We start from the raw sequence: 15,206 nt of genomic DNA, 5'->3' as shown, positions 1-15,206 counted from the left end.
GTATAGTCTGACAAAGGCAACTCTTATAAAGAACAGCATTTAGTTGGGGCTGGCTTACTGGTTCAGAAGTTCAGTCCATTATCATCATGGTGGGAAGCATGGCAGGGTCCAGGCAGGGACCCTTTATAGTCTATAGAGTATATTCCCAAAGCTAGTTGATTCAAATGTTACTTGCTTTCAATTAAAATAGGGATGGAGAGTTGTCTTGGTGGTTAAGAACACTTACTCTTTCCCATATAGAGGACTTGGATTCAGTTCCTAGGACCCACGTGGCAGCTCACAAACATCTATAACTTCAGTTTTAGGGAATTAGATGCTTTCTTCTGGCATCTTCTGGCACACAGGCATGCATGTAGGCAGAACACTGATGTACATAAAATAGGAATTAATACATTTTAAAAAATAAAATAGTGTCAGATTATTTTGTAAAATGGTTGCAACAATTCATACCCTCAACTGGTGTGTGTGTGTGTGTGTGTGTGTGTGTGTGTGTGTGTGTGTGTGTGTAAGCCAGTAATTAATTTTTTTGTTAGTCTGATGTGGGAAATGGGATTTTATTATGTTGACTTCAATTTCCTTTTTTATTTACAAAGTTGAGCATCTTTCCCCGTGTGTACTAATTTGTATGTCTTCTTTGTGAGTTGCCTTCTCTTTTTATAATCTTTTGAGTCTTTTAAAAACTACTTTGTTGGTTTTGATCATGAAGAATGACTGTTAATGGGTTTAGATGGGTGCAAGTTCTCTTTTGAGGATGTGATCGTGTCTTTAGATTGGATTATAATGTGCTTGAGTGTGCCCCCTAAGTGTGTATGTGTAAGATATATGGTTAGTTGGTGAGATGCAAAGTGGTAGAAACTTTAAGAGGCAGGGCTTACATTTAATTTTTATTATATTTATGTGTATGCGTGTGTGCACGTGTTCAGGTGCCCATGGAGGCCAGAGACATTGGGTTTCCCTGGTACTACAGTTATGATCTGCACAGTGGGTGCTAGGAGATGAACTCAAGTCCTCTGGCAAAGCAGAAAGTCTTCTTAACCACTGAACCTTCTCTCCACCTCTTTGGTAGGAGGGTTTTGGATCAAGGTAGTTCTTTTGAGGTCATGAGTTAGTCATCACTATAGCGTTGTTATATAAACAGTATGGTGGCTTTGAATATGCTTGGCCCAGGGAGTGGCACTTTTAGGTGTTGTGGCCTTGTTGGAGTAGATGTGGCCTTGCCAGAGGAAGTATGCTACTGTGGGGGTGAGCTATGAGATCCTTCTGTTAACTGTCTGGAGACCAGTCTTTTCCTGTTTGGAACAAGATATAGAATTCCCAGTTCCTCTAGCACCATGCCTGCCTGGACCTTGCCATGCTTCCCACCATGATGATAATGGACTGAACTTCTGAAACAGTGAGCCAGCCCCAACTAAATGCTGTTTTTTATAAGAGTTGCCTTGATCATGGTGTCTCTTTACAGCAATGGAAACTCTAACTAAGACAAATAGTAAGCCTGGTCCCATCCAGATCTCTGCTTTCCTGTTTAAAGATGTGATCTCTTCTACCACTGTGATATGATTATGATTTTTGTTAAGTCTGTTCCAGATTCCAAATAAATGGTGCTGCCTGAGTTTCAGACATTTAGCCTCCAAATCCTTTTGAGCTATAAAACCCTCACTTTGTCAAAAGCAACTTGCCTCAGGCAGTTCATTATAACAATGCAAACTCGACTAACACATAGGGACAGTTCTTGATGCTGAAAATATATGAAAACCTTTTCAATTTTTATAGCTCAAAAAGAGACTTTATGGGATGTAAATACGTTATATCCCAGAAAGGCTGAAAGGATAAAACAGCAACAGCAAAACAAGCGAACAATAAAAACTCTTAAAAAGTGATTTTTTTGATGTCTGCATAAAATTCTCTTTTGTGGACTATTATATTTTATGTAATCCCCTCAATTTTTTTGATTATCACCACAGTTTACCTCTTTTTTTTTTTGGTTCTTTTTTTTTTCTTTTTTTTTTTTCTTTTTTTTTTCCGGAGCTGGGGACCGAACCCAGGGCCTTGCGCTTCCTAGGTAGGCGCTCTACCACTGAGCTAAATCCCCAGCCCCAAGTTTACCTCTTTTAAAAGAATGTGACAAATAGGGCTTGGGATATAGCTTAGTGGCAGAAGTGCCAGGTTTGATTCCCACAACCCATACAGCGGGTCACTCTCTGTAACTCCAGTTCCAGATATCTGATGTCTTCTTTTGGACTCCATGGGCACTAGGTACACATGTGTATGCACATACATGTAAGCAAAATACACATAAAAATAATAATAAATAACTATTTCCCAGCCCTCGGGAGGCAGAGGCGGGTGGATCTCTGTAAGTTCTAGGGTAGCCTCGTCTACAAAGGCAGTTTCAGGACAGTCAGAGCTATACAGAAAAAACCCTGTCTGAAACAAACAAACAAGGTGACAAATATCTGTGGCCATGGATTTCTGCCTTTTTAGAAGAAATATTTTTACAGTGACAGTTACTGAGGGAAATGATGCCTTTAAAAGGGAAAGGTACATTAGCTCGTTAAAAACATGGAACTGGTTGACAGAGATTCCACATTAATCTGAATATTTGGGGATTTTAATGTTTAGTTCAGAATAGCACATTCAGCACTGCAAAACTGTTTCTGACCTGCCCCTCCTGACTCCAGTGACACCAAGTGCCACTACAGTTGATGGCAGAGAGCATTTTCTGGTCTCCTCACACAGCCACATAAGGTGCACTCTCTTTGTCTCCAGTTGTTTAATGGTTACATCCTGATTGCTAGAAAAACAAGATGAGAACTTAAATTGCCTTCCTGGCTCAAATCCCCAGGGAATAGGGACTAATTTTAGTGCAATTTTTTTGTCAAAAGCAGAAAGCAGTGCCTATACAACTGGTTTCATCTGCTACAATTCATGCCACCTCCCTTCTTGCTAACAAATGCTAAAATAGTACAAGAATAAAGGTAATAATAATGGTGTACACTATTGGTTAGTAACGGAAGAAAAAACATTTCTTCTCAGTTAATTATGCTAAAACCGGAGAAAGGATTGTAAAACAAATAGTTCTTATTTCCTAGGTGATATCTAGCTTCACCCCCAAACCAAGGCCATGTCCTGTTAGGAGACCTTTAGATGTAGCTGGGCAAATTGATTGATGGATGTTGACTGAGTGATTTCCAGGACACACCAGCAATGCTTGAAAGCAGAGGCTCTGTATTGTGTGTGTGTGTGTGTGTGTGTGTGTGTGTGAAGTTTAGATTGTGAAGTTTAGATTGGTTTTAGACAGGTATATTTGCTTGTGTCTGTACTCTCAGTATTCTGGGAGGCCAAGGCAAGAGAATTGCCATGAATTCTAGGCCAACCAACCTGGGCTACAGCGTGAGACCCCTTTTCCAAACAATAACCAGGAAAAAGGAGAAGAACTCTTTCATGTAAGTCTTAAAGGGGCTGTGGAAATGAGCTGAAGGTGAAAAGCTGATCGAGCGAGGGCATACAATTTATATGATCTGTAACAGGTGAATGGCGGTGGCAGAGCAAACCCCCAGGATTCTTTTTTCTTTTTGAGAAAGAGTCTCATTATGTAGCTGGCCTCAAACTTCTGATCCTCCTACTTGCATCCCTCAAATGCTGGATTACAGGGATGTGCCACCATACCTTGCTCATCCTATTGTTCTAGAGACACAATGATGCTAGAACTCTTTCACTAACGAGGAGAGTGCAGAATTCTTTGAATTTGAGATCAGAGGAGAGAAATAAGTGGTATCAGAAATATATTATGATTTTGAATATTTGGATACATTGAGTTAGATTCTTAAGATCAACACAAACATATTTGAGCTTTCAGAGTTTTTTTTTTGTATTTACATTAAATCACAGAATCATACATAGTGGGCTTTGTGGTGTATAAAGTATACCTTGATAAAACCATTAAAACATATACCTATCAATTTGTCTCCAAATAGTTTGGCTATATAAAGTTATGTGCATTGAGAATCTGCTGATATTTACTCATACATTAAGATGAGTGAGAACAAATACACATGTTAGTCATCGTGGGAGTTTTCTTGGCTCAGAGAAGCCACTGGGCTCTGGGGAGATTGATGGAGCTAAAATGTCATTGTCACAAGGGAGGCAACTATTGATTTCACTGACAAACCCTGTAATTATGGAACACAATGCCTAGTTACATTAATTAGAAGGGAGTGAGAGAGTGGAGCTGGAGGCCCTACTGAGAGAGAGAGAGAGAGAGAGAGAGAGAGAGAGAGAGAGAGAGAGAGAGAGAGAGAGAGAGAACAGATTGATCTTCTGTAAGGTGTGGCAGGAACTTGCAGCGAGTGGAGAGGCAGAAAGGAAGGCAGTTTGAAGATCTGCACAAAAGTGGTCTAAGACATATAGCCATTAGTCATATATACAGAACATATGGTTGCAGGTATGTTCCACAACTCATGTGATATGAAAATTTTCTAAAGAGTGCCAAATGCTATACAGGTAAAACATTGTAACAGAAAATACCAGCATATGAAAATTCCAAACGTGTTGAGCATTGATGAAAAGGGATAGTTGGTGGAGACTAATTTGCCTCCTCACTATTGTCATCTACTCACTTCACAGAAGCATCCACTAATTCAGTGCTTTGTGTGTCCCTCCAGAGACAGTCCACTACCCTATGCACATACGAACATTCATGCAATTGTGTATACCTGTGTGCATTTCACAAATAACACGATGCTGCTCACAGTGTTTTTTAAATCTTCTTTGGATCCTTTTAACACTGTGGCTTAGAAGATACTTATCAGCATGTATTGATCTGCTCTGTGTCTTTAAAATTTGAACATATATTTTGCTTGTGAGTACTGCAATTTATTTTAAAAAATTTAAAGCCCATTTGTTTCCTGGCATCTAGTTTATCTTCTTAGAGGTCAGTAAACAGGAAAATTATCAGTCAACACAGTGTCAGTGTGAGAATTGCAGATACTTTCTTTTGATGAGCATACTAGCTAATTTTCACTTTTATTCTAGTAAGCATGCTTGAATATTTTGTATTCTCCCAGACATTTTTTAAAGACTGTATTTTGATGACACAATAAAGAGATGTATGGAAATTCAAGTGCAAATCACTTTTAAAGAGCTGGTTTGGTCTGGACAAAGCCTGCCAGGCAGACTGGGTCAGAGGTTTCTTGCTATTCTAGGTTTACTGAGGGACTGAATCTAAAGGGTTCAAGGACAATCACTCAGAAACAGTGATAAGACTTCACAGCATTAGGAGACTTGTAGTCCAGCCTCAAGTTACTCCCTTACCCTGGTAAATCATAACCAGAAAGGGCAGATCTTCCTTATAGGTTCTTATATAAGGGCAGAGATATCAAAAGCATAATGGGGGTTGGGGATTTAGTTCAGTGGTAGAGCGCTTGCCTAGGAAGCACAAGGCCCTGGGTTCGGTCCCCAGCTCCGAAAAAAAAAAAAAAGAACCAAAAAAAAAAAAAAGCATAATGTTGTTATGGGGGCTGTCGGTTAAAATAGGCCCACAATATGCTTGGTGAATGTTAAATAGTAAGTCTTATCCTAAGGGACAGAAACAAAAGGCCAGAGTGCTTAGAGCATCATGTGGAGTAAACACACTCTTAAGCACAGATTGTAACCTGAAAAACGAGATGATGGGCTAAGAAACAACAAACTCCTTCTAGGCTATGTTGTTAGTGATCCAGACTGTAACACAGGGCAAGATAACTCATTTTGAAAAAAAATTCCTGTACTTGCACAATTGAAGTATTCATCACAAAAGATAGGATGGCGTATTGATGGTCTTTGTAAACTAATAACCCCTTTCTTTAAAAATTATTTTTATTTTTATTCCATGTGCATTGGTAATTTGCCTATATGTATGTCTGTGTGAGGGTGTGGAATCCTCTGGAACTAGAGCTACAGACAGTTGTGAGTGGTCATGTGTGGGTCCTGGGAATTGAACCAGCATCATCTGGAAGAGCAGCCAGTGCTCTTAACTGCTGGGCCATCTCTCCAGCCATCACCTTTTCCCTTCTTATACTTCTCAATATTAGAGCTTACAGACCAAGAATATAAATGCTCCGTCTTCCGGTGAGCATGAAAGAGATTTGCATTTTAAGGGAAGGAATTCTCCTTGTTTGGATATGCCAATAAAACTCAGAGGATATGTCTTAGAACGTTATGGCATTTGACATTTCATTTGGGAGAAACCTAGGAACAATAATAGGAAAATCTATCAGACAATGGAAACAAGACAATGGAAGGAGGAGGGGTACTAGAGTGTTAACACAAGTAAGATCCTCAGAGGGTCTTATATATCACAAAAGTATCAACATTAAATGTATGTGTGTGTGACATACAGAGTCAATTTCCCTTTCTTTCTTGGACAATTCAGTCTTAAAGCCATTAGATAAAGCAGAGCAAGAAAGCCATCCATGGTAGACAGTGGTGGGGGTAGGGACAGGGCCAGGGTCAGGGTCAGGGTCAGGGTCAGGGTCAGGGTCAGGGTCAGGGTCAGGGTCAGGGTCAGGGTCAGGGTCAGGTATAGGATCAGGGACAGGCAACTAGATTAAAATGTCAGAGACCAAGCAGAGAGAGAAGGGTGTTTTTGTTGAAGGTGCCTGCTAGGAGGAGTTAGAGTCAAGCTGGTTGATGAAGGTGTCCCTATGGAATGACAATCTAGTGAGGAGACTGACAAAGACTTGGCCTGCATTCTTGGAGTCTGAGCTGGATGCGGAGGGCATCTCTGTGTTTGGGGGGTGGGGTGGGCAGGGGAGCGCTGGCAATGTTGGGAACCAAAGCCTGAGCAGACTGGTGAGGAAATTCATGTTAGGGGAGCAGTTCTTAGAAAGAATCAGAGGCTTCGAGCAGGCAGAAGTGATCATGGACATGGAACATTAGTTTCTGTATTAGTTTTCTACATCTCAAAACTTAGCATCTTTAAGCAAGACACATTTACTATCTTGCTTGCTTGCTTGTGTGTGTGTGTGTGTGTGTGTGTGTGTGTGTGTGTGTGTGTGTGTATGTGTGTGTGTAGAGTCTGTGCACAGTTTACTAAAGTTTCTCAGGAAATTCCAGTCTGAAAGTTGAACTGAGGGAGGCTCTTCTTCCTGCAGGTGTAAGACTTACTTCTTCAAGAGCTATTAATGGAAGATCCAAGCTTTTCAATGGCTGTTGGCTAGAAACCCATTACAGATCCTTATACAAGGGTAGATAAGGGAAGGAGGAAGGGAGGAAATATAGAGAGGGAAGAAGGAGGAAGAGGAGGAGAAGGAGAAAAAGGAGAGAGACGGATTAGACAAAGGTCAATTGTCTTATGATAGCCCATATATTTTTGCTGTATTCTATGATTGGAAGTAAATTTAGAGATTCAGCGCACACTTAAAAAGAGGTGATCATGCAAGTGGATGTAGAGTAGGAAGCAGAGACCCTGGAGGCCATCTTTTAAAAATTAGTTCTTTGAGAGTTTTGTACAATGTATTTTGGTTTTTTGTTTTGTTTTGTTTTGTTTTTTTGTTTTTTCCGGAGCTGAGGACCGAACCCAGGGCCTTCCACTTGCTAGGCAAGCGCTCTACCACTGAGCTAAATCCCCAACCCCTGTGCAATGTATTTTGATCGTTTTTTATATTTGTCCCCTTCCCTAACTCTTCTCATATGCACTCCTTCCATACCTTTAGAACTTCATGTCTTACTTTTGAAGAGTCCTTCCAGACCAATTAGTTTTCTTGGATGCATGATCTTCCACTGGAGCATTAATGACTTACCACTCTTAGACAAAACTCTCTTTTCCCCAGCAGCTAACAGTTGTAAATAGTGCCAAAGCTAGAAATATGCTATGTGCCCAACAGCTCCTTTCCAAACGGAATTTGGTCTGTCTTAAGGTTTTGTGCATCCTGATGCAAATGAAACTGCCCTTGCTCTGTCCAGAGGGCACTTTACTCATAGTCATCCACCACCTCTCATTTTGATACTCTTTCTGCCTCTCTTCCACAATGATTCCTGAGCTTTGGGAGAGGGAGTCTCTCTCTCTCTCTCTCTCTCTCTCTCTCTCTCTCTCTCTCTCACACACACACACACACACACACACACAGACACCTCCTTTAGGTTGTACATTCTTCTACTCCGCACCTTGGCCAGTTACAGGCCTCTGTGCTCATCATTATCTACTGTAAATAGAAACTTCTCTATTGCAGGTTGAAAGATGCATTAGTTTACAGTTATAATGATAAGTTATTAGAAGTCAGTTTAATATTATGTCAATTTAGCAGCATAGCAGTAGTATGTTCTGCCACAGGGCCTACGACCTGTTTAGGCATAAGTGCTATGCTCAATAATGGTGTCAGGCGTGGATTTTGTCTTGTGGAGAGGACTTAAACCCAATTAACAATTGAATTTCTAGTGGTTGGCTCCTCCCATGATGCTCATACCACTATTGCACTAGTGGGCATATCTTGCCAGATCAGTCGTTAGTGTAGCTTGAAGGGTTCACTACTAGATATAACTGATAATTACTACCCCCAGTAGCTTGTATAGCACCTCTAGCACTATGAAAGCTAACCAGTATCGATTAAATTTTCATTTCTCCATGTCCTATGACTCAAGTATGTGGTATCTTCAGCAATCAGGTCATATTGTCACATTCTGGAGTGAAACCAAGAGCATTGGAAATAGCAAATAATGTTTAGGGATCCCACTACTACTTCCTTTTTCTTTTCTTTTTTTTGCGCCCCGCCCCCACTACTTCCTTTTTCTAAAAGACAAACGCGCATTTGTGTAATTAAAATAAAAATGTATAAAAATATACCAAAATAAACACGGTGTATGTATGTGTGTTCTGATTATTAAACAGATACCTGCCCATCATTTTTTGTTTTGTTTATCTGTTTATTAGTGACAGGATCTTGCAATGTTGCTCAGGGTGTCCTCAAACTCCTAGGCTTATTTGATTGTCCTGCCCCAGCTTCCTGGGTAGCTGGGACCACAGATGCTCACCACTAGTTTACATTAGCACATATGTTTAATAAGCTAAAGTGAAAGGACAGTTTATTATCTAATCACCACTACTGTTGAAATTTTGGCGTGTAGCCATTGCATTTTTGGTATATTTATTATTTTTAGCCTCCTTTAAGTTATCTATTTCTTTCTACCTATTATAATGTCATTTCCTTTAAAAAAATCTTTTAACAGTCCTGTTATAAATAGTCACACTGTTTCTGGAGCTGGTAATGAGGATCTTTGATCCGTTTTAGAGAAGAGATGGTTTAATGAGATCCTTGAAAAACAAAAGCACAGCAAAAATGGGTTGGAAGGAGGAAGAGTGGACTTACAATGATAATCAGAGCCTGCTGTTTACTTGTTAGGTAATATAAGTCTCGACCGTATGCTTTTGTATCTTTATTATACTCCCCTTGTTTGTATTTTCATGACACTGTGTTCTAGTCTCTCTAAGAATTTTTGGGTGGATGGGGATGAGAGTGTTAGTAGCTTTTTGAGATTGGAAGGAGGAGTGAGTTTACAGTTGGAAAAACTGAGTCCAGAGAAACTAAATGAGTCACTGTAGGCTACACAGCCTCTGAAGGCAGAAGCTGGACTACTGTGTAAGTCTCCAGAGTTCTAGGCCACTGTTATAGAAGACTTAAGAAGCCCTCAATTTTAATTAAGTAATCCCTGTAACAACTCAGTGAAGTAGGTTAACATTATTTGTTCGGACTTTAGAGCCATTTACTGCAAAGTGATTAAATGTATGTAAGCCAAAACTGATTCCACTATAATTAAACAAGTTTTTAATCACTCTCAAAAGAACAGACTATTAAGTAGGGTTATTATTTGAGGAATTAGCTTTCAGTTTCTGGTCCAACCAGTTTGAAGATCACTTCTCACCCGATATCATGGGTTCTTTGTATTAGGCATAAAGCCTGTGTTTTCTTAGTAAGATTAAGTAAATACAGTGTGTTTGATTAGCTGCATCTTGGGGATCCTACAACCTTCTCAGTAAATGAATGAGTGTCGAGGAGGAAATAACTATCACCTGGAAACTTAGATAAAGTAACATTGACCGACTGGTATTCCTTCCAAACGGAGACTTGAGGTTGCAGTGTCTTCTTTTTCTTTAAAAAAGACTTTTTCTTATATTTGTGTGTGTGCGATGTGACAACTCATGGGAGTGGGTGCTCCCCTTCCACCACGTGAGCCATGCAAACTCAGGTCTTCAGGTTTGAGGCAGCAGGCGTCTTTACCCACTGAGACATCTCACTAGCCACTTAGACCACGATTCCTCACCTGTACTTATGGCTATACAGAGTAAGCAAGCAATGTTCAATAGATAGGTAAATGGAATTATTTTGCTTACTTTGTTGAAATGTGATCAAATGGTCTGCCAAAGCCCTCTTCTTTTTTTTTCTTTTAAAAAAATAAAAACAAATAAATACAACTTTTACTCAGGTGAGGAAACAGGAAAAAATCCGAACAAGTCTACAATTTGTGGGTTATCTTGTACGATAAATGTTTTGCAAAAGTTTCATAAGTTTACACCATTGAAGGCAATCTACTACAGAGTAGGAAGAATCCACACGCAAATTTTTCAAGCCAGTCAGTCTGTGCCCACAAACTCATGACAGCAGGCATCCTCTATCGAGGGCACACTAGAGTGCTGTCTTAGGGTTTTACTGCTATGAACAGACACCAACATAGACACATAGATACTGCTATGACCAAAGCAACTCCTATAAGGACAACATTTAATTGGGGTTGGCATACAGGCAGGCATGGTCCAGGAGGAGCTGAGAGTTCTACATCTTCATCTGAAGGCTGCTAGTGGGAGACTAGCTTCCAGGAAGCTAGGATGAGGGTCTTACAACCCACAACCACACTGACACACCTACTCTAACAAGGCCACACCCACTCCAACAGGGCCACACCTTCTAATAGTGCCACTCCATCACAATTGCTAAGGTTCTTTTAGAAATTGAGTTTTCTTCTTTTCTACTTCTACCTTATAATATGTCAAACTATCTTTACTCCCTTCTAGTAAGAAAACCAGACGACCCGGGACACTGCCCTCCAGCTGCAGACAGAGGCAAACGGGAAAGGAGCCAAAGGTGGCAGGGCCAAGGAGGAGGAAGGTCCATGATTAGTTGCCTTCACTGCACTTTTCTCGACAAAGTACTCTCGTTAATCTCAGTTTGCTTAGAAGACTCTTCAGTCAGCAAAGAAACTGAAACTACATTGTAGGGTTTTTTTTGTTTTTTTTGTTCAGCTCTCAAGTGGAAGAGACAGCTGAGTTTTGCATTCAGAGCTTCTTGTCTGAGATTACTATTTACGAAATCCTTTTGCTTTTCTTTTTTAAAAGACTTTATTTATTTATTTATTTATTTATTTATTTATTTATTTATTATAAGTACACTGTAGCTGTCTTCAGACACACCAGAAGAGGGCATCGGATCTCATGACAGATGGTTGTGAGTCACCATGTGGTTGCTGGGATTTGAACTCAGAACCTCTGGAAGAGCAGTCAGTTCTCTTAACCACTGAGCCGTCTCTTCAGCCCTACTTTTGCTTTTCATTCTTTCTGTGTTGTCTGCACTGGCATTCTCCTAGAACATCTTCTATCAAGAAATAGTGCTGGTATCTGAGTGATTTCCTGTCTCCATTAAAATGCCTATTCACCACCCCACAACCGAGGTCCCTATCTCAGGGAGCAGAAGTGAAGGGATTGTAGACAATCTGAAAAGATTCTTGTCGAAACACCGTATCCTAGAATAGCATGCTCACACTTTCCAAGGTTAATGGCAGAATTGTAGTTCAAATACCCTGTAGAATGGTCTAACCTACACAAGTATTAGCGTTTTCTCCGGTCAAAATGAAAAGCAAGGTATTTTCTGAGGTTATTATATGGGTCAAATATGCTAAAAGAAATGAAAACATTTTGAAAACTGCTTTAATTTTTTCCCACTAAAATCATGTTTTTTTCCTTATGCTAGGTGTTAACAATTAGCAAATATGATATGTGATTCTTCCAAGCACAATTAGTGTTTGGAAAGGGAACATGCTGAACTATGGATAAGATAAGAATGTACAGAGGAACATCCAGTGCACCCCACAAATTACTCCACATGCAGCGAAGTCAGCTGTGTAGACACCACTCCTTTTAATGGGAACAATGAAGCATGCTTTTAGAGGCCAAAGAACTAAGAGTTTTCTAAGGAACATGAAAATCTGCCCACACAGTGGTAGTTTAAGTATCTAACATTTGATAAAATTAATTTAAAAAATCCTATTTAATACCAAAGCCCTGTAATTTTAGGATTGCAATTGATTCATTTTGACAACATATCCTCCTGTTCATGCCTTTGCTCTTTGGATCATTAACAGCTACGGTATGCTCTCAATTTCTTATTTGGTCCGATACACAAAAAGAGGGAGAAAAAGCAACACAAAAACATTTTCCTACCTTGGGTTTTAAATTTTAAACTGAATGTGAAAGCAAAAGGCCATAATCTTTAGCCTTCAAGTTGCCAGACTTAGTGAGATGAGTTTAATAATCACCCAGTGATACTCAACAGGGGAGAAAGGAAAGCCTGTTACTTTTTCCCAACCCTTCATTCATTTGGTCATATCGGAAATATAAATCTTTGAAGTTATCTACCTGTGTGCTCTCTCTTTCTCCCTCTCCCTCTCCTTTTACCCTTGTCTCCCTTCCCGTGTGTGTGTGTGTGTGTGTGTGTGTGTGTGTGTGTGTGTGTGTGTGTGTATTTAAGTGGTTGGTGGTCACAAGTGAAGCCATGAGAGTGTTCAACTCTAGATATATTTTTTTAAATTTATTTAATACTTAATAATAATTCTTTGGTTTCCGGGCAAACATCCCCCTCCCACCTCCCCTTCCTTATGGATGTTCCCCTCCCAACCCTCCCCCCATTGCCGCCCTCCTCCCAACAGTCTAGTTCACTGGGGGATCAGTCTTAGCAGGACCCAGGGCTTCCCCTTCCACTGGTGCTCTTACTAGGATATTCATTGCTACCTATGAGGTCAGAGTCCAGGGTCAGTCCATGTATAGTCTTTAGGTGGTGGCTTAGTCCCTGGAAGCTCTGGTTGCTTGGCATTGTTGTACATATGGGGTCTCGAGCCCCTTCAAGCTCTTCCAGTTCTTTCTCTGATTCCTTCAACGGGGGTCCTATTCTCAGTTCAGTGGTTTGCTGCTGGCATTCGCCTCTGTATTTGCTGTATTCTGGCTGTGTCTCTCAGGAGCAATCTACATCCGGCTTCTGTCGGCCTGCACTTCTTTGCTTCATCCATCTTGTCTAATTGGGTGGCTGTATATGTATGGGCCACATGTGGGGCAGGCTCTGAATGGGTGTTCCTTCAGTCTCTGTTTTAATCTTTGCCTCTCTCTTCCCTGCCAAGGGTATTCTTGTTCCCCTTTTAGAGAAGGAGTGAAGCATTCACATTTTGATCATCCGTCTTGAGTTTCATTTGTTCTAGGCATCTAGGGTAATTCAAGCATTTGGGCTAATAGCCACTTATCAGTGAGTGCATACCATGTATGTCTTTCTGTGATTGGGTTAGCTCACTCAGGATGATATTTTCCAGTTCCAACCATTTGCCTATGAATTTCATAAAGCCGTTGTTTTTGATAGCTGAGTAATATTCCATTGTGTAGATGTACCACATTTTCTGTATCCATTCCTCTTCAACTCTAGATATTATACATTATTTTAATCTTACACATTTTATATCCCAAGGACTTGGCACATAGTGAGAGCACATCTCGCATACTTACATATCTGTATATATTTGCACTGTTAATAAAAAAGACACGTCCGTGATTTGTAGGCCAGGCAGAGGTGGATAGGGATCAACTTATTCTAGACTTTGTATAATAGGCATGAGAGATAATGTACCTTACTGGAGAAACAATAGGAATTTCAGTATATTAGAAGTATAACGTGTTCTGAGATGGCCATAGAGTAGCTAGGAATGTGGCTGGGCAGAGAGGCCAGATTACCAAGGGTTTTATACATAGTGCAGTAGCTTGGAGCTTTATTGTAAGAGCAGAGGAGGCAAGAGGGGAGTGGAAAAACATTAGCAGCTGTGGTGGGCCTTTAAGTGGGGATGCAGTGTGGGGACCCTATTATATTTTAGAACCATAGTTGTGGCTTCTGCTGTGAAATGGACAAGAACAACATTCAATGTTGGGAACCCTCTCAGCCAGAAGCATACAAATATGGAGGCTAGATGGCTTGCTCAGGGCCTCCGTGGCAATTGTGCAAAGAGGATGGGGGTCTGACCATCGAGCAGAGGGGAAGATTTATTTAGGTCAGAGCGAGTGGCAAGGGTCTAGACGGAAGTGAGTGAAATTATCATTAACCTCCACACCAGGTAATCAAGCAAAACCAGCCCTGTGACAGCTGCTGCTGTGAGAACCTCCCCAGGGAAAGAGTTGACAGTAAATCTAATAAGTGTCAGCTTTGTGATTTGCCATTTGAGAAAGTGAATTCCATGTTGTCGAACTCAAAGAAAGGTCATCTGGGTAAGGATTGAGATCAACCTGGCTTTCTCTGTGCGTGGAGCTAAAGAAGGAGGGCCACTCAGTTCCTGGTGTCTGCTTGCAAAGATTTAAGGCAATTGGCTCATGTTCAAAGAAGACCCTCAATTTGTGTCTTTGAACAACAGAGCCTGGAACAGCGAGCCAGGAGAACGTGGTCTTTAAATTGTTAGATAATCAAGGAGAAGGAGAGGCAAGGCTGGCTTTGCTTATCCTCAGGCCAGAGATTAAGTGACCATCACAGAGCCAGGCAGTCTTGGTCCCTGGAAGCATCCCAATTTACAAGGTCTAAGCTCCTATACCGGAAATTGGACAACAAGAAAAAAAAAACACACACAACCAGGGGTTGTTCTCTCAGGCTCTTGCTGACTTTTTGATGAGGAAGATCTGGTCAGGGTGAGAATGGCTAGTTCTCAGCTACAATGGTGGGTAACAATCTCTCTGTAATTTTTTTTCTCTCTTCTAAAAAAAATTTGTATGTGTGTGCAAGTGTGTGTAGGTTACAGGTCAACATCGGGTGTCTTCTTGATTGCTCTGTTCTTATTTGTGACACAGGGTCTCTCACTGAACCTGAAACTCACCAATTGGCTAGCTAGCCTGGCTGACCAGAAAGGTCCCAAAAGCCACGGTAATATCGCCACCCCTGGCCCAA

The sequence above is a fragment of the Rattus norvegicus genome, chromosome X (genome assembly GCF_021556685.1).
Source record: "Rattus norvegicus strain SHRSP/BbbUtx chromosome X, alternate assembly SHRSP_T2T, whole genome shotgun sequence".
Taxonomy (NCBI): domain Eukaryota; kingdom Metazoa; phylum Chordata; class Mammalia; order Rodentia; family Muridae; genus Rattus; species Rattus norvegicus.
This window is presented reverse-complemented; position numbering follows the sequence as displayed.